The 19172-nt window shown below is 40.5% G+C and overlaps 1 non-coding gene across 1 annotated transcript; it reads right to left on the bottom strand.

The window, feature by feature from the left end:
• Positions 1-454: 454 nt before the first annotated feature.
• Positions 455-562, bottom strand: LOC112774089 (small nucleolar RNA R71). Its single transcript, XR_003188596.1, has one exon. It is a non-coding gene; the product is annotated as a small nucleolar RNA R71 (small nucleolar RNA).
• Between the last annotated feature and the right edge of the window lie 18610 nt (positions 563-19172).

Genomic DNA, 19172 nt, shown 5'->3' with positions numbered 1-19172 from the left:
AGCTAAAGTATAACTCTCTGTAGAGGACCTAACAGAGCTTTTCAAACAAGAAGAAGCCATGGCAGCCGAAAACACCAACAATGCAAGGAAGGTGCTTGGTGACTTTACTACACCTACTCCTGACTTCTATAGGAGAAGCATCTCTATCCCTGCCATTGGAGCAAAAAATTTTGAGCTTAAGCCTCAATTAGTTTCTCTAATGTAACAGAATTGCAAGTTTTATGGACTTCCATTGGAAGATCCTCATCAGTTCTTAGCTGAATTCTTGCAAATCTGTGACACTGTCAAGACTAATGGGGTTGATCCCGAATTCTACAAGCTTATGCTTTTTCCTTTTGCTGTAAGAGACAGAGCTAGGACATGGTTGGACTCACAACCTAAAGAAAGCCTGAACTCTTGGAAAAAGCTAGTTAATGCCTTCTTGGCAAAGTTCTTTCCACCTCAAAAATTGAGTAAGCTTAGAGTGGAAGTCCAAACCTTCAGGCAGAAGGAAGGTGAATCCCTTTATGAAGCTTGGGAAAGATACAAGTAATTGATCAAAAGGTGTCCTTCTGACATGCTTTCAGAATGGAGCATCATAGGTATCTTCTATGATGGTCTGTCTGAACTGTCCAAAATGTCATTGGACAGCTCTGCTGGAGGATCTCTTCATCTGAAGAAGACGCCTGCAGAAGCTCAGGAACTCATTAAAATGGTTGTAAATAACCAATTCATGTACACCTCTGAAAGGAATCCTGTGAATAATGGGACAAATCAGAAGAAAGGAGTTCTTGAGATTGATACTCTGAATGCCATATTGGCTCAAAACAAAATATTGACTAAGCAAGTCAATATGATTTCTCAGATTCTGTCTGGAATACAAGCTGCATCAGTCAGTACTAAGGAAGCTTCCTCTGAAGAAGAAGCTTATGACCCTGAGAACCCTGCAATGGAAGAGGTGAATTACATGGGAGAACCCTATGGAAACACCTATAATCCTTCATAGAGAAATCATCCAAATCTCTCAGGAAAGGATCAACAGAGACCTCAACAAGGCTTCAACAACAGTAATGGTGGAAGAAACATGTTTAGCAATAACAAGCCTTTTCCATCATCTTCTCAGCAACAGACAGAGGATTCTAAGCAGAGCCACTCTGACTTAGCAACTGTAGTCTCTGATCTAATTAAAACCACTCAAAGTTTCATGACTGAAACAAGGTTCTCCATTAGAAATTTGGAGGCACAAGTAGGTCAGCTGAGTAAGAAAGTTACTGAACTCCCTCCTAGTACTCTTCCAAGCAATACAGAAGAGAATCCAAAAGGAGAGTGCAAGGCCATCAACATAACCCACACAGCCGAAATTGGAGAGGAGGAAGAGGCAGTGATCTCCACTGAGGAAGACCTCACTGGACGTCCACTGGCCTCCAAGGAGTTCCCTCATGAGGAACCATGGGAATCTGAGGCTCACACTGAGACCATAGAGATTCCATTGAATTTACTTCTGCCATTCATGAGCTCTGATGAGTATTCTTCCTCTGAAGAGGATGAAGATGTTACTGAAGAGCAAGTTGCTAAGTACCTTGGAGCAATCATGAAACTAAATGCCAAGTTATTTGGTAATGAGACTTGGGAGGATGAACCCCCCTTGCTCACCAAAGAACTGGATGACTTGACTAGGCAGAAATTACCACTGAAGAAACAAGATCCTGAAAAGTTATCAATACCTTGTACCATAGGCACCATGACCTTTGAGAAGGCTCTGTGTGACCTAGGGTCAAGCATAAACCTCATGCCTCTCTCTGTAATGGAGAAGCTAGGGATCATTGAGGTACAAGCTGTAAGAATCTCACTAGAGATGGCAGACAATTCAATGAAACAGGCTTATGGACATGTAGAGGATGTCTTGGTAAAGGTTGAAGGCCACTACATCCCTGCTGATTTCATAATCCTAGAGACTGGGAAGTGTATGGATGAATCCATTATCCTTGGCAGACCCTTCCTAGCCACAGCAAAGTTGTAATTGATGTTGACAGAGGAGAATTGATCATTCAAGTGAATGAAGACTCCCTTGTGTTTAAAGCTCAAGGATATCCCTCTGTAACCATGGAGAGGAAGCATGAAGAGCTTCTCTCAATACAGAGTCAGACAGAGCCCCCACAGTCAAACTCTAAGTTTGGTGTTGGGAGGCCACAACTAAACTTTAAGTTTGGTGTTGAACCCCCACATTCAAACTCTAAGTTTGGTGTTAGGAGGTTCCAACATTGCTCTAAACATCTGTGAGGCTCCATGAGAGCCCACTGTCAAGCTATTGACATTAAAGAAGCGCTTGTTGGGAGGAAACCCAATCTTTAATTATCTATGTTAATTTTCTATTTTCTTTTGTTATCTAATGTTTTCTGCAGGTTGATGATCGTGTGAAGTCACAAAAAAAACAATTGAAAAAGCAAAAATAGAAGGAAAAACAGTATTAAAAACAGAACACCCTGGAGGAGAAACTTACTGGCGTTTAAACGCCAGTAAGGGTGGCAGAATGGGCGTTAAACGCCCAGTCTGGCACCATTCTGGGCGTTTAACGCCAGAAATAGGCACCAGACTGGCGTTTAATGCCAGGAATAGGCAAGAAGCTGGCGTTAAACGCCAGAAATGCGCAGCAGCCTGGCGTTTAATGCCAGGATTGGCAGAAAGGGGCATTTTTGCACGCCACTTGGTGCAGGGATGAGATATCCTTGACACCTCAGGATCTGTGGACCCCACAGGATCCCCACCTACCCCACCTCTCTCTCTCTTCTTCACCCATTCACCAATCACCTCAATACCTCTTTCCCAAAAATCCCTCACCTATCAAATCCCACAATTCTCTTCACCACTCACATCCATCCTTCATAAAACCCCACCTACCTCACCATTCAAATTCAAACCACTTTTCCACCCAAACCCACCCATAATGGCCGAACCATACCCCCCTCTCCACTCCTATATAAACCCATCTTCACTCCTTCATTTTCACACAACATACACACTACTTCTCCTCCTTGGCCGAAACTCTAAGCCCCCTTCATCTCCTCTATTTCTTCTTCTTCTACTATCTTCTTTTGCTCGAGGATGAGCAAACCTTCTAAGTTTGGTGTGGTAAAAGTGTTGCTTTTTATTTTTCCATAACCATTTATGGCACCTAAGGCCAGAGAAACCTCTAGAAAGAGGAAAGGGAAGGCAAAAGCTTCCACCTCCGAGTCATGAGAGATGGAGAGATTCATCTCAAGGGTGCATCAAGACCACTTCTATGAAGTTGTGGCCAAGAAGAAGGTGATCCCCGAGGTCCCTTTTAAGCTCAAAAAGAATGAATATCCGGAGATCCGACATGAGATTCGAAGAAGAAGTTGGGAAGTTCTCACCAACCCCATTCAACAAGTCGGAATCTTAATGGTTCAAGAGTTCTATGCCAATTCATGGATCACCAAGAACCATGATCAAAGTGTGAACCTGGACCCAAAGAATTGGCTTACAATGGTTCGAGGGAAATGCTTAGATTTTAGTTCGGAGAATGTAAGGTTGGCATTCAACTTGCCTATGATGCAAGGAGATGCACACCCCTACACTAGAAGGGTAAACTTTGATCAAAGGTTGGACCAAGTCCTCATAGACATTTGTGAAGAGGGCTCTCAATGGAAGAGAGATTCAAGAGGGAAGCCGGTTCAACTAAGAAGGCATGACCTCAAGCCCGTGGCTAGGGGATGGTTAGAGTTTATCCAACGATCAATCATTCCCACTAGCAACCGGTCTGAAGTTACTATAGACCAAGCCATCATGATTTATAGCATCATGACTAGAGAGGAAGTAGAAGTTCACGAGGTTATATCCCAAGAACTCTACAAGGTGGCGAACAAATCCTCCACTTTGGCAAGGTTAGCCTTCCCTCATCTCATTTGTCACCTCTGCAATTCAGCTGGAATTGACATAGAGGAAGACATCCTCATTGATGAGGATAAGCCCATCACTAAGAAAAGGATGGAGCAAACAAGAGATCCCACTCATGGACATGAGGAAATTCCTCATCATGAAATCCCTGAGATGCCTCAAGGGATGCATTTTCCTCTATAAAACTATTGGGAGCAAATCAACACCTCCCTAGGAGAATTAAGTTTCAACATGGGACAACTAAGGGTGGAGCACCAAGAGCATTCCATCTTCCTCCATGAAATTAGAGAAGACCAAAGAGTCATGAGAGAGGAGCAACAAAGGCAAGGAAGAGACATTGAGGAGCTCAAGCACTCCATTAGATCTTCAAGAGGAAGAACAAGCCTCCATCACTAAGGTGGATCCGTTCTTTAATCTCCTTATTCTTTATTTTCTGTTTTTCGAATTTTTATGCTTTATGTTTATTTATGCTTGTGTTTTTATTACATGATCACTAGTGTCTAAGTGTCTATGCCTTAAAGCAATGAAAATGAATCCATCACCTTTCTTAAATGGAAAATGTTTTTAATTGAAAAAGAAAAAGAAGTGCATGAATTTTGAATTTTATAACAGATTAATTATTTTGATGTGGTGGCAATACTTTTTGTTATCTGAATGAATGCTTGAACAGTGCATATTTTTTAATTTGATTGTTCATGAATGTTAAAATTGTTGGCTCTTAAAAGAATGATGGAAAAGGAGAAATGTTATTTGATAATCTGAAAAATCATAAAATTGATTCTTGAAGCAAGAAAAAGCAGTGAAAAGCTTGCAGAAAAAATATATATATGCGAAAAAAAAGAGAAAGAAAGAAAAAAAAGCAAGCGGAAAAAGCCAATAGCCCTTTAAACCAAAAGGCAAGGGTAAAATAAAAAAGGGATCCAAGGCTTTGAGCATCAGTGGATAGGAGGGCCCACAGGAATAAAATCATGACCTAAGCGGCTAAACCAAGCTGTCCCTAACCATGTGCTTGTGGCGTGAAGGTGTCAAGTAAAAACTTGAGACTGAGTGGTTAAAGTCGTGGTCCAAAGCAAAAAGAGTGTGCTTAAGAGCTCTGGACACCTCTAATTGGGGACTCTAGCAAAGCTGAGTCACAATCTGAAAAGGTTCACCAAGTCATGTGTCTGTGGCATTTATGTATCCAGTGGTAATACTGAAAAACAAAATGCTTAGGGTCACGGCCAAGACTCATAAAGTAGTTGTGTTCAAGAATCAACATACTTAACTAGGAGAATCAATAACACTATCTGGATTCTGAGTTCCTATAGATGCCAATCATTCTGAACTTCAAGGGATAAAGTGAGATGCCAAAACTGTTCAGAAGCAAAAAGCTAAAAGCCCCGCTCATCTAATTAATACTGATCTTCATAGATATTTTTGGAATTCATTGTATATTCTCTTCTTTTTATCCTATATGATTTTCAGTTGCTTGGGGACAAGCAACAATTTAAGTTTGGTGTTGTGATGAGCGGATGATTTATACGCTTTTTGGCATTATTTTTAGTATGTTTTTAGTATGTTTTAGTTAGTTTTTATTTAAAAATCACATTTCTGGACTTTACTCTGAGTTTGTGTGTTTTTATGTGATTTTAGGTATTTTCTGGCTGAAATTGAGGGACCTGAGCAAAAATCTGATTCAGAGGCTGAAAAAGGACTGCAGATGCTGTTGGATTCTGACCTCCCTGCACTCGAAGTGGATTTTCTAGAACTACAGAAGCCCAATTGGCGCGCTCTCAATTTTGTTGGAAAGTAGACATCTGGTGCACGAAAATTACTTCACACTATGTAATTTCGCACAACTAACCAGCAAGTGCACTGGGTCGTCCAAGTAATACCTTACGTGAGTAAGGGTCGATCCCACGGAGATTGTTGGCTTGAAGCAAGCTATGGTTATCTTGCAACTCTTAGTCAGGATATTAATTAGTTGCTATCAATTGACTTGCAAATGAATAAGAGAGCATGAATTAAAGGTTACTTGTTATACAGTAAATGAGAATATGTTGGAGTTTTGGAGATGCTTTGCCTTTTGAATCTCTGCTTTCTCTCTATCTTCTTCTTCACGCACGCACGTCCCTCCTATGGCAAGCTGTGTGTTGGAAGATCACCGTTGTCAATGGCTACCATCCTTCCTTTCAGTGAAAATGGTCCAGGTGTGCTGTCACCGCACGGCTAATCATCTGTAGGTTCTCGATCATACCGGAATAGGATTCGCTATCCTTTTGCGTCTGTCACTACGCCCAGCACTCACGAGTTTGAAGCTCTTTACAGTCATCCAATCCCAGAATCCTACTAGGAATACCACAGACAAGGTTTAGACTTTCCGGATTCTCAAGGACGCTGCCAATGGATTCTAGCTTATACCACGGAGATTCCGATTAAGGAATCTAAGAGATACTCATTCAATCTAATGTAGAACGGAGGTGGTTGTCAGGCACACGTTCATAGGTTGAGAATGGTGATGAGTGTCACGGATCATCACATTCATCATAATAAGGCGCAAATGAATATCTTAGATAGGAACAAACATGATTGAATAGAAAACAGAAATACTGGCATTAACTCATCAAGGCACAGAAGAGCTCCTCAACCCCAACAATGGAGTTTAGAGACTCATGCTGTCAAAAAGGTACAAAGTTTTGATCTGAAATGTCATGAGATACAAAATAAATCTCTAAAAGTTGTTTAAATACTAAACTAGTAACCTAGGTTTACAGAAAATGAGTAAACTATGATAGATGTTGCAGAAATCCACTTCTGGGGCCTACTTGGTGTGTGCTGGGGCTGAGACTAAAGCTTCTCACGTGCATAAGGCTGTTTTGGGCGTTCAACGCCAGCTCTGGATCCAATTCTGGCGTTGAACTCCAACTCCTAACTTGTTTCTGGCGCTGGACGCCAGACAGCAGCATGGAACTGGCGTTGAATGCCAGTTTACGTCATCTATCCTTGAGCAACGTATGAACTATTATATATTGCTGGAAAGCCCTGGATGTCTACTTTCCAACGCAATTGGAAGCGCGCCATTTGGAGTTCTGTAGCTCCAGAAAATCCACTTTGAGTGCAGGGAGGTCAGAATCCAACAGCATCAGCAGTCATTTTTCAGCCTAAATCAGATTTTTGCTCAGCTCCCTCAATTTCAGCCAGAAAATAACTGAAATTACAGAAAAATACACAAACTCATAGTAAAGTCCAGAAATATGAATTTTGCCTAGAAACTAATGAGAATAAACTAAAAACTAACTAAAATATACTAAAATCTATATGAAATTAACCCCAAAAAGCATATAAAATACCCGCTCATCACAACACCAAACTTAAACTGTTGCTTGTCCTCAAGCAACTAGATAAATAAAATAGAATACAAATGAGTCAAGAAACAATAATATCTTAGAGTTTTTGAGTGAAGCTCAGATTCTAATTAGATGAGCGGGGCTAGTAGCTTTTTGCTTCCGAACAGTTTTGGCACCTCGCTTTATCCATTGAAGCTCAAAGTGATTGGCATCTATTGGAACTTAGAATTCAGATAGTGTTATTGATTCTCCTTTTTCAGTATGATGATTCTTGAACACAACTACTTTATGAGTCTTGGCCGTGGCCCTAAGTACTTTGTTTTCCAGTATTACCACCGGATACATAAATGCCACAGACACATAATTGGGTGAACCTTTTCAGATTGTGACTCAGCTTTGCTAAAGTCCCCAATTAGAGGTGTCCAGAGTTCTTATTCACACTCTTCTTTTTGCTTTGGATCTTGACTTTAACCGCTCAGTCTCAAGTTTTTACTTGACACCTTCACGCCACAAGCACATGGTTAGGGACAGCTTGGTTCAGCCGCTTAGACCAGGATTTTATTCCTTTAGGCCCTCCTATCCACTGATGCTCAAAGCCTTGGATCCTTTTTATTACCCTTGCCTTTTGGTTTTAAGGGCTATTGGCTTTTTCTGCAAGCTTTTGTTCTTTGCTGCTTTTTCTTGCTTCAAGAATCATTTTTATGATTTTTCAGATTATCAATAACATGTCTCATGTTCATCATTCTTTCAAGAGCCAACATATTTAACAGTCTTAAACATCAAATTCAAAAGACATATGCACTGTTCAAGCATTCATTCAGAAGACAGAAAGCATTGCCACCACATGTAAATAATTAGAATGTTCTTATTAAAAACTCGAAAATTATTGCCTCTTATTCTAAAGAAATTCTTCTATTTTATTCATGTTTGATGATGATGAGAAAATTAAATTATAGCTTAATTGGAGATAAAATAAAAAATATAGATACTAATTACTACTATATGACTCCTAAGGTAAAACTAGAATAAGAACAGTTATCACAGAGTTAAGGCTAAGATTGGAATTTAACAACCTTTGTTATGGGGAGTGGATGTTCCTCTAATCTGTGGGGTGCTTGGTCCTTCAAGAGATAATTTCTGGCGCTTCAATTCCCTTAAGTCGCGCCCTTTCTCCTCCTGTTCTTTAATCAAATAGCAAACAATGCTACTTTGTTCCTTTTGTTCTTTTATTATTTGTTCCATAGCTTCTTGCATCTTGGTAACTGATGTTTCAAGATACTCCCAGTATTCAGATTGAGAGATTTCTGGGAGAAATTCCTGTGTTTTCTTCTTGATGGGGTCATCTTGTGCTTGTTGTTTTTCCATTGATGCTTTGGTGATTGGTCGCTCAATTGAGATATACTCAGTTATTCCCATCCTTACTCCAGCGTCCTTGCAGAGCATAGAAATCAAGCTTGGATAAGTCAGCCTGGCATCTTTGGAATTTTTATTTGCAATTTTGTAAAATTCAGTTGAAATCAGTTGATGAACTTCCACTTCTTTTCCCATCATGATGCAATGGATCATCACTGCTCTTCTAATAGTAACTTCAGAACGGTTGCTAGTGGGCAGCAGAGAATGCCCAATGAAATCCAGCCATCCTCTGGTGACTGGTTTGAGATCTTCTCTTTTGAGTTGATTAGGAACACCCTTCGTACTGGTGGTCCACCTGGCTCTAGGGATGCATATGTCCTCTAGAATCTTATCCAGGCCCTTGTTTGTTCTCATCATTCTCCTATTGAAGGAGTCTGGATCATTTTTCAGCTGAGGTAGCTTTAAGATCTCCCTGATCTTGTCAGGGTGGGTATGAACAATCTTTCCTCTGACCACGGTCCGATAGTCATAGATAGCAGATCCAGATAGTCTTTGCCTGTCTGTATGCCACATATTAGCATAGAACTCCTGGACCATATTCCTTTCCACTTTCGTTTCAGGATTGGCTAGGATCTCCCAGTTCCTGATTCGAATTTGCTCATGGATCTCCGGATATTCGTCTTCTTTCAGATCGAATCTGACTTCCGGGATCACTGATCTTAGACCCATTATTTTGTAATAATGGTCTGAATGTTCTTTAGTTAAGAACTTCCCTTGATTCCAAACTGGTTTTGGAACACTCTCTTTCTTGCCTCTTGGGGTGGGTTGTTTTCCTTTAGGAGCCATGATCTTAGTGATCACGGATGAGTACACCAAACTTAGAGGTTTGCTTGTCCTCAAGCAAAAAGAAAAGAAAGGAGAGGGAGAGAAGGAGAGCTAGGTGCAATGGTGGATGGGAGGGGAGGGAGGCTGAACCCATATTTAAAGGGAGAGGGGGTGGGTTTTCGAAAAATAGGGAGAAAGATAAGATAGAAGATATGATTTTTAGAAAAAAATATGATAAGAAAAGATATGATTTAAAATTGGAAAGATATGAAAGATATTTGAAAAAGATAGATTTGGAATTTTGAAAAAGATAGTATGGAGATTTGAAAAAGATATTGCTTAGTTGAAAAGATTTTTGAATGAAAAGAGAGAGATTTGTTTTGAAAATTTTGAAAAAGGGTTGAGTTGGATTGAAAAAAAGGATTTGTGCTTATGGATTAAGATACATTTAATATTTTTAAAGAAGGGTTTTAGAAATTAGGGATTTTAGAAATCAGGGTTCTTAACATGTTTATGCAAGAAATCATGAATTGAAACATGAAAATTAGGATTAAAATGAAAAATATGAAGAAAAAACGAATTTACCTCCTCCCCACCATCCTGGCGTTTGAACGCCCAAATGCTGCTTCTCCTGGGCGTTCAACGCCCAGCTGCTGCTTATTTCTGGCGTTGAACGCCAGGAAGTCCTTTGTTACTGGGCATTTTTCTGAACGCCCAGAACGCTGTAAATCTGGTGTTAAACGCCCAGATGGCTATCCTTACTGGCGTTCAACGCCCAGTGGATGCTTCTGTTGGGCATTGAATGCCCAAAACAGACTTTTACTGGCGTTTTCTTGCCAGTGAGCTCTTTTTCTCTGTTTTGCGTGCAGAATCCTTCTGTAACCCTGTGAACTTATACAATTGACTCTTTACCTTAGGATCAATGAACTTTATATAAACAAATAAAATCAAGAATAGGGCAAAATGCTTAGAGGAAGTGATGCCCCATGGCTGGGTTGCCTCCCAGCAAGCGCTTCTTTATTGTCTTTAGCTGGACCTTGCTGAGCTTTTAATCTAGCTTCAGCCTTGAGCACTCTTGCACAACATTGCCTTCAAGATAGTGCTTGATTCTCTGTCCATTAACAATGAACTTCTTATCAGAATCAATATCTTGAAGCTCCACATAACTATATGGTGATACACTTGTAATCACATATGGTCCCCTCCACCGGGACTTCAGTTTCCCGGGGAATAGCCTGAGCCTAGAGTTAAACAACAGAACCTTTTATCCTGGTTTAAAGATTCTAGATGACAGCTTCCTGTCATGCCATTTTCTTTATTTTTCTTTATAAAGCTTGGCATTTTCGAAAGCAGTGCATCTGAATTCCTCTAGTTCATTTAGCTGGAGCAATCTTTTTTCTCCAGCTAATTTGGCATCAAAGTTTAGGAATCTGGTTGCCCAGTAGGCTTTATGTTCCAGTTCCACGGGCAGGTGACATGCCTTACCATACACAAGTTGGTATGGAGAGGTCCCTATAGGAGTCTTGAATGCTGTTCTGTATGCCCACAGAGCATCATCCAAGCTTCTTGCCCAATCCTTTCTACGGGTACTTACAGTCCATTCTAGGATTCTTTTTAGCTCTCTGTTAGAGACTTCAGCTTGTCCATTAGTCTGTGGATGATATGGAGTCGCCACCTTGTGGCGAATCCCATACCGGACCATGGCAGAGTAAAGCTGTTTGTTGCAGAAGTGAGTGCCCCCATCACTGATTAGTACTCTAGGGACCCCAAACCTGCTGAAGATATATTTCTGGAGGAACTTCAGCACTGTTTTAGTATCATTGGTAGGTGTGGCAATGGCCTCTATCCATTTTGATATGAAGTCAACAGCCACCAGAATATAAGTGTTTGAGTATGATGGTGGAAAAGGTCCCATGAAGTCAATTCCCCATACGTCAAACAACTCAATCTCCAAGATTCCTTGTTGAGGCATGGCGTAACCATGAGGCAGATTACCAGCTCTTTGGCAACTGTCACAGTTACGTATGAACTCTCGAGAATCTTTATACAGTGTGGGCCAATAGAAGCCACATTGGAGGACCTTGGTGGCTGTTCGCTCACCTCCGAAATGGCCTCCATATTGTGATCCATGGCAATGCCATAGAATCCTCTGTGCTTCTTCTCTAGGCACACATCTCTGGATTATTCCATCTGCACATCTCTTAAAGAGATAGGGTTCATCCCACAAGTAGTACTTTGCATCAGTAACTAATTTTTTCTTTTGTTGCCTGTTGTACTCTTTGGGTATGAACCTTGCAGCTTTATAGTTTGCAATGTCTCCAAACCATGGTGTTTCCTGAATGGCGAATAAATGCTCATCTGAAAAAGTCTCAGAGATCTCAGGAGAGGGGAGGGACGTCCCTTCTACTGGCTCTATCCGGGACAGATGATCAGCCACTTGGTTCTCTGTCCCTTTTCTGTCTCTTATTTCTATATCAAACTCTTGCAAAAGCAACACCCATCTTATGAGCCTGGGTTTTGAATCCTGCTTTGTGAGTAGATATTTGAGAGCAGCATGGTCAGTATACACAATCACCTTTGATCCTACCAAGTATGATCTAAACTTGTCAATGGCATAAACCACTGTAAGTAATTCTTTTTCGGTGGTTGTGTAATTTTTTTGGGCATCATTTAAAACACGGCTAGCATAATAAATGACGTGCAGAAGCTTGTCATGCCTCTGCCCCAGCACTGCACCAATGGCGTGATCACTGGCATCACACATTAGCTCAAATGGTAATGTCCAGTCTGGTGCAGAAATAACTGGTGCTGTGACTAGCTTGGCTTTCAGCGTTTCAAACGCTTGCAGACACTCTGTGTCAAACACAAATGGCGTGTCAGCAGCTAGCAGATTGCTCAGAGGTTTTGCGATTTTTGAAAAATCCTTTATAAACCTCCTATAGAATCCTGCATGCCCCAGAAAGCTTCTGATTGCCTTAACATTGGCAGGTGGTGGTAATTTTTCAATTACCTCTATTTTTGCTTGATCCACCTCTATTCCCTTGTTTGAAATTTTATGCCCAAGGACAATCCCTTCAGTCACCATAAAGTGACATTTTTCCCAGTTTAAAACCAGGTTGGTCTCTTGGCATCTTTTCAGAACTAGTTTCAGGTGATCAAGACAGGAGCTGAATGAGTCTCCATATACTAAGAAGTCATCCATGAAGACTTCCAGAAATTTTTCCACCATATCAGAGAAAATAGAGAGCATGCATCTCTGGAAGGTTGCAGGCGCATTACACAGCCCAAATGGCATCCTTCTATAAGCAAACACTCCAGATGGACATGTGAATGCTGTTTTCTCTTGATCCTGGGGATCTACTGCAATATGGTTATAGCCTGAGTAGCCATCCAAAAAGCAGTAATAATTATGACCTGCTAGTCTTTCTAGCATCTGGTCTATGAATGGTAAAGGAAAATGATCCTTTCTGGTGGCTGTATTGAGCCTTCTGTAGTCAATACACATGCGCCACCCTGTAACTGTTCTTGTAGGAACCAGTTCATTCTTTTCATTATGAACCACTGTCATGCCTCCTTTCTTGGGGACAACTTGAACAGGGCTCACCCAGGGGCTGTCAGAAATAGGATAAATAATCCCAGCCTCCAGTAATTTGGTGACCTCTTTCTGCACCACTTCCTTCATGGCTGGATTTAGCTGCCTCTGTGGTTGAACCACTGGTTTAGCATTATCCTCCAATAAGATTTTGTGCATGCATCTGGCTGGGCTTATGCCCTTAAGGTCACCTATGGACCACCCAAGAGCTGTCTTGTGTGTCCTTAGCACTTGAATAAGTGCTTCCTCTTCCTGTGGATTTAAAGCAGAGCTTATGATCACTGGAAAAGTGTCACCTTCTCCCGAAAATGCATATTTCAGGGATGGTGGTAATGGTTTGAGCTCGGGTTTAGGAGATTTTTCCTCTTCCAGAGGAAATTTCAGAGGCTCTTTCATTTCCTCTGAATCCTCCAAATTAGGCTGAACATCTTTAAAGATGTCTTCCAACTCTGATTCGAGACTCTCAGCCATGTTGATCTCTTCTACCAAAGAGTCAATAAGATCAACTTTCATGCAGTCTTTTGATGTGTCTGGATGTTGCATGGCTTTGACAGCATTCAACTTAAACTCATCCTCATTGACTCTCAGGGTTATTTCCCCCTGTTGGACATCAATGAGAGTTCGTCCAGTTGCTAGGAAGGGTCTTCCTAGAATGAGAGTAGCACTCTTGTGCTCCTCTATTTCCAGCACTACAAAGTCAGTGGGAAAGGTGAATGGCCCAACTCTGACAATCATGTCTTCAATCACGCCTGATGGGTATTTAATGGAGCCATCAGCAAGTTGGAGACATATCCGGGTTGGTTTAACTTCTTCAGTTAAACCAAGCTTTCTGATAGTGGATGCAGGTATTATGTTGATGCTTGCCCCAAGATCACATAAAGCTGTCTTGGTGCAATTACCTTCTAATGTGTATGGTATCAGAAAACTCCCAGGGTCTTTAAGCTTTTCAGGAAAGCTTTTCAGAATGACTGCACTGCATTCTTCAGTGAGGAGAACTCTTTCAGTTTCTCTCCAATCCTTCTTATGACTCAAGATCTCTTTCATGAACTTGGCATAAGAAGGTATTTGCTCTAGTGCCTCTGCAAATGGAATCTTTATTTCAAGAGTTCTGAGATAATCTGCAAAGCGAGCAAATTGCTTATCCTGCTCCTCTTGGCGGAGTTTTTGAGGATAAGGTATCTTGGCTTTATATTCCTCAACCTTAGTTGCTGTAAGTTTATTTCCTACAGAAGTGGTTGAAGAAGCCTTTTTAGATGGGTTGTTATCAGCACTTGTGTGTGTCTGATCCCTCACTGGCAATTGAGTGCCAGAGTTAGAAGATGGAGTGACGTTAGACGCCAACTCCTCATCTATTCCTGGCGTTTGAACGCCAGAACTATGCCTCTTTTGGGCGTTCAATGCCAGATCCTTGCTTGTTTCTGGCGTTGAACGCCAGTCTTGAGCATGGTCTGGGCGTTCAGCGCCAGCCTTCCACCCAACTTCTGGCGTTTTAGCGCCAGAATTATTTTTCCCTAGGCTCTTACTGTCCTCAGATGGATTTTGGGTGCTTTGCTCATTTCTTGGTTTCCTGCTGCTTTGAAGTGGGGTAGTTAGTGCTTTCCCACTTCTTAGTTGAACTGCTTGGCATTCTTCTGTTATTTGTTTTGACAGCTGCTGCCTTGTTTGCTTTAATTGTACTTCCATGTTTATATTAGCCATCCTTGTCTCTTGTAGTCTATCCTTGAATTCAGCTAACTTCTTTGTTAGAAAATCCAATTGCTGATTGAATTCAGCAGCTTGCTCTGCAGGACTGAGTTCAGCAGTTACTGTTTTAGCCTCTTCTTTCATGGAAGGGTCACTACTTAAGTACAGATGCTGATTTCTAGCAACTGTATCAATGAGCTCTTGAGCTTCTTCAATTGTCTTTCTCATGTGGATAGATCCACCAGCTGAGTAATCTAAAGAGATCTGAGCTCTTTCTGTAAGCCCATAATAGAAGATGTCTAACTGAACCCACTCTGAAAACATTTCAGAGGGGTATTTTCGTAGCATCTCTCTGTATCTCTCCCAGGCATCATAAAGAGATTCATTATCTCCTTGTTTAAAGCCTTGGATGTCCAGCCTTAGCTGTGTCATCCGTTTTGGAGGAAAGTATTGATTCAGGAATTTTTCTGTCAGCTGTTTCCATGTCCTTATGCTAGCCTTAGGTTGGTTATTTAACCACCTCTTGGCTTGGTCTTTTACAGCAAATAGAAATAGTAATAATCTGTAGACATCCTGATCTACTTCCTTATCATGTACTGTGTCATCAATTTGTAAAAACTGTGCCAGAAACTCTGTAGGTTCTTCCTGTGGAAGACCGGAATACTGGCAGCTTTGCTGCACCATGATAATGAGCTGAGGATTCAACTCAAAGCTACTGACTCCAATGGAAGGTATGCAGATACTACTCCCATATGAAGCAGTAGAGGGGTTAGCATATGACCCCAGAGTCCTCCTGGACTGTTCATTTCCACTTAGATCCATGATGGAGAAAGGGAGATGATAAAAAACATATTTATTTTTATTTATTTATTTATTTTTATTTAATTATTTAGAAAATAAATAAATTAAAATAAAATAAATAAAAATAGGTGAAGATTTTCGAAAAAAAAATGAGGAGAGAGAAAGTGGTTAGGAAGTTTTGGAAAAGATATGATTTGGAAAAGATTTTAAATTTTGAAAAAAAAATCTGAATTTTTAAAAATAATTTTCGAAAATTTGTTTTAAAAATAGAGAGAAAAGATATTTTTGAATTTAGTGAGGAAAGAGAAAAACAATAAAATAGTACAAGATTTAAAATTTTTAGATCTAATGCTCCTAGTTTTCGAAAATTTTGGAGGGAAAATACCAAGGAACACCAAACTTAAAAATTTTAAGATCAAGACACAAGAAAAACTCAAGAACACTTTGAAGACTCACAAGAACACAAGAACATGAAGAAAGAACACCAAACTTAAAATTTTTAGAAAACCAAACTAAAATTTTCGAAAAACAAAGAAAAATCAACAAGAAAATACCAAACTTAGAGTTTGGCACAAGATTTATTCAAAGAAAAATTATTTTTGAAAAAGATTTTAAAAAATAGGATAGCCAATTACCAAGAACATAAGCACCACGCTCTAACTAATTGAGCTATAAACTTAAAGTGTTTTAACAATGTATAAATAATAAAAGACTCTAAACCAAAAAGACAAAATTTTTTCCTAATCTAAGAAACAAAATAAACCGTCAGTTGTCCAAACTCAAACAATCCCGGGCAACGGCGCCAAAAACTTGGTGCACAAAAATTACTTCACACTATGTAATTTCACACAACTAACCAGCAAGTGCACTGGGTCGTCCAAGTAATACCTTACGTGAGTAAGGGTCGATCCCACGGAGATTGTTGGCTTGAAGCAAGCTATGGTTATCTTGCAACTCTTAGTCAGGATATTAATTAGTGGCTATCAATTGACTTGCAAATGAATAAGAGAGCATGAATTAAAGGTTACTTGTTATGCAGTAAATGAGAATATGTTGGAGTTTTGGAGATGCTTTGCCTTTTGAATCTCTGCTTTCTCTCTATCTTCTTCTTCACGCACGCACATCCCTCCTATGGCAAGCTGTGTGTTGGAGGATCACCGTTGTCAATGGCTACCATCCTTCCTTTCAGTGAAAATGGTCCAGGTGCGCTGTCACCGCACGGCTAATCATCTGTAGGTTCTTGATCATACCGGAATAGGATTCGCTATCCTTTTGCGTCTGTCACTACGCCCAGCACTCGCGAGTTTGAAGCTCTTTACAGTCATCCAATCCCAGAATCCTACTAGGAATACCACAGACAAGGTTTAGACTTTCCGGATTCTCAAGGACGCTGCCAATGGATTCTAGCTTATACCACGGAGATTCTGATTAAGGAATCTAAGAGATACTCATTCAATCTAATGTAGAACGGTGGTGGTTGTCAGGCACACGTTCATAGGTTGAGAATGGTGATGAGTGTCACGGATCATCACATTCATCATAATAAGGCGCAAATGAATATCTTAGATAGGAACAAACATGATTGAATAGAAAACAGAAATACTGGCATTAACTCATCGAGGCACAGCAGAGCTACTCACCCCCAACAATGGAGTTTAGAGACTCATGCCGTCAAAAAGGTACAAAGTTTTGATCTGAAATGTCATGAGATACAAAATAAATCTCTAAAAGTTGTTTAAATACTAAACTAGTAACCTAGGTTTACAGAAAATGAGTAAACTATGATAGATGGTGTAGAAATCCACTTCTGGGGCCCACTTGGTGTGTGCTGGGGCTGAGACTAAAGCTTCTCACGTGCATAAGGCTGTTTTGGGCGTTCAACGCCAGCTCTGGATCCAATTCTGGCGTTGAACTCCAACTCCTAACTTGTTTCTGGCGCTGGACGCCAGACAGCAGCATGGAACTGGCGTTGAATACCAGTTTACGTCGTCTATCCTTGAGCAAAGTATGGACTATTATATATTGCTAGAAAGCCCTAGATGTCTACTTTCTAACACAATTAGAAGCGCACCATTTGGAGTTCTGTAGCTCCAGAAAATCCACTTTGAGTGCAGGGAGGTCAGAATCCAGCAGCATCAGCAGTCCTTTTTTAGCCTAAATCAGATTTTTGCTCAGCTCCCTCAATTTCAGCCAGAAAATACCTGAAATTACAGAAAAACACACAAACTCATAGTAAAGTCCAGAAATATGAATTTTGCCTAGAAACTAATGAGAATAAACTAAAAACTAACTAAAATATACTAAAATCTATATGAAATTAACCCCAAAAAACATATAAAATACCCGCTCATCAACATCCTGGGCTTTCCAGCAATATATAATAGTCCATACTTTTCCCAAGATTTGATGGCCCAAATTGGCATTCCAAGTCAGCTTAAGAATTCTGGCGTCAAAATGCCAGAACTGACATAAAAGCTGGAGTTAAACGCCCAAACTGGCACAAAAGCTGGCGTTTAACTCCAAGAAAAGTCTCTACATATGAAAGCTTTAATGCTCAGTCCAAGCACACACCAAGTGGACCCGGAAGAAGATTTCTGCATTAATTACTTATTTCTGTAAATCCTAGGCTACTAGTTCTCTATAAATAGGACCTTTTACTATTGTATTTTTATCTTGGTTCTTCGGGTTCCCTCTCTGGGGCCAAAGCCAATGACCACCATTATCACTTTTGTATTTTCGACAGTGGAGTTTCTACATACCATAGATTAAGGTGTGGAGCTCTGCTGTTCTTCATGAATTAATGCAAAGTACTACTATTTTTCTATTCAATTCACGCCTACTTCTTCTCTAAGATATTCATTCGCACACAAGAACATGATGAATGTGATGATTATGTGACACTCATCACCATTCTCACCTATGAATGCGTGCCTGACAACCACTTCCGTTCTACATGCAAACAAGCTTGAATGTGTATCTCTTGGGTTTCTAATCTTAGATTAGAACCTTCGTGGTATAGGCTAGAATTATTGGCGGCCATTCCTGAGATCTGGAACGTCTAAACCTTGTCTGTGGTATTCTGAGTAGGATCTGGGAAGGGATGACTGTGACGAGCTTCAAACTCGCGAGTGTTGGGCGTGTGACAGACGCAAAAGGATCAATGGATCCTATTCCAACATGATCGAGAACCGACAGATGATTAGCCGTGCGGTGACAGCGTGCGTAGAACATTTTCACTGAGAAGACGGAAAGTAGCCATTGACAACGGTGATGCCCAACATAAAGCTTGCCATGGAAAGAAGTATGAATGATTGGAAGAAGGCAATAGGAAAGCAGAGGTTCAGGAGGAACAAAGCATCTTCATACGCTTATCTGAAATTTCTACCAATGAATTACATAAGTATCTCTATCTTTATTTTATGTTTTATTCATATTTTAATTATCAATCCTCCATAACCATTTGAATCCGCCTGACTGAGATTTACAAGATGACCATAGCTTGCTTCAAGCCGACAGTCTCCGTGGGATCGACCCTTACTCACGTAAGGTATTACTTGGACGACCCAGTGCACTTGCTGGTTAGTTGTGTGGAATTGTGACAAAGTGTGATTCACGTTTGAGAGCTCCAAGTCTTTGGCGCCATTGTTGATGATCACAATTTCGTGCACCAGTTGTATGATAAAAGTTGGTAAAAACTG

The sequence above is a fragment of the Arachis hypogaea genome, chromosome 18 (assembly GCF_003086295.3).
Source record: "Arachis hypogaea cultivar Tifrunner chromosome 18, arahy.Tifrunner.gnm2.J5K5, whole genome shotgun sequence".
NCBI classification, from domain to species: Eukaryota; Viridiplantae; Streptophyta; class Magnoliopsida; order Fabales; family Fabaceae; genus Arachis; species Arachis hypogaea.
This window is presented reverse-complemented; position numbering and strand designations above follow the sequence as displayed.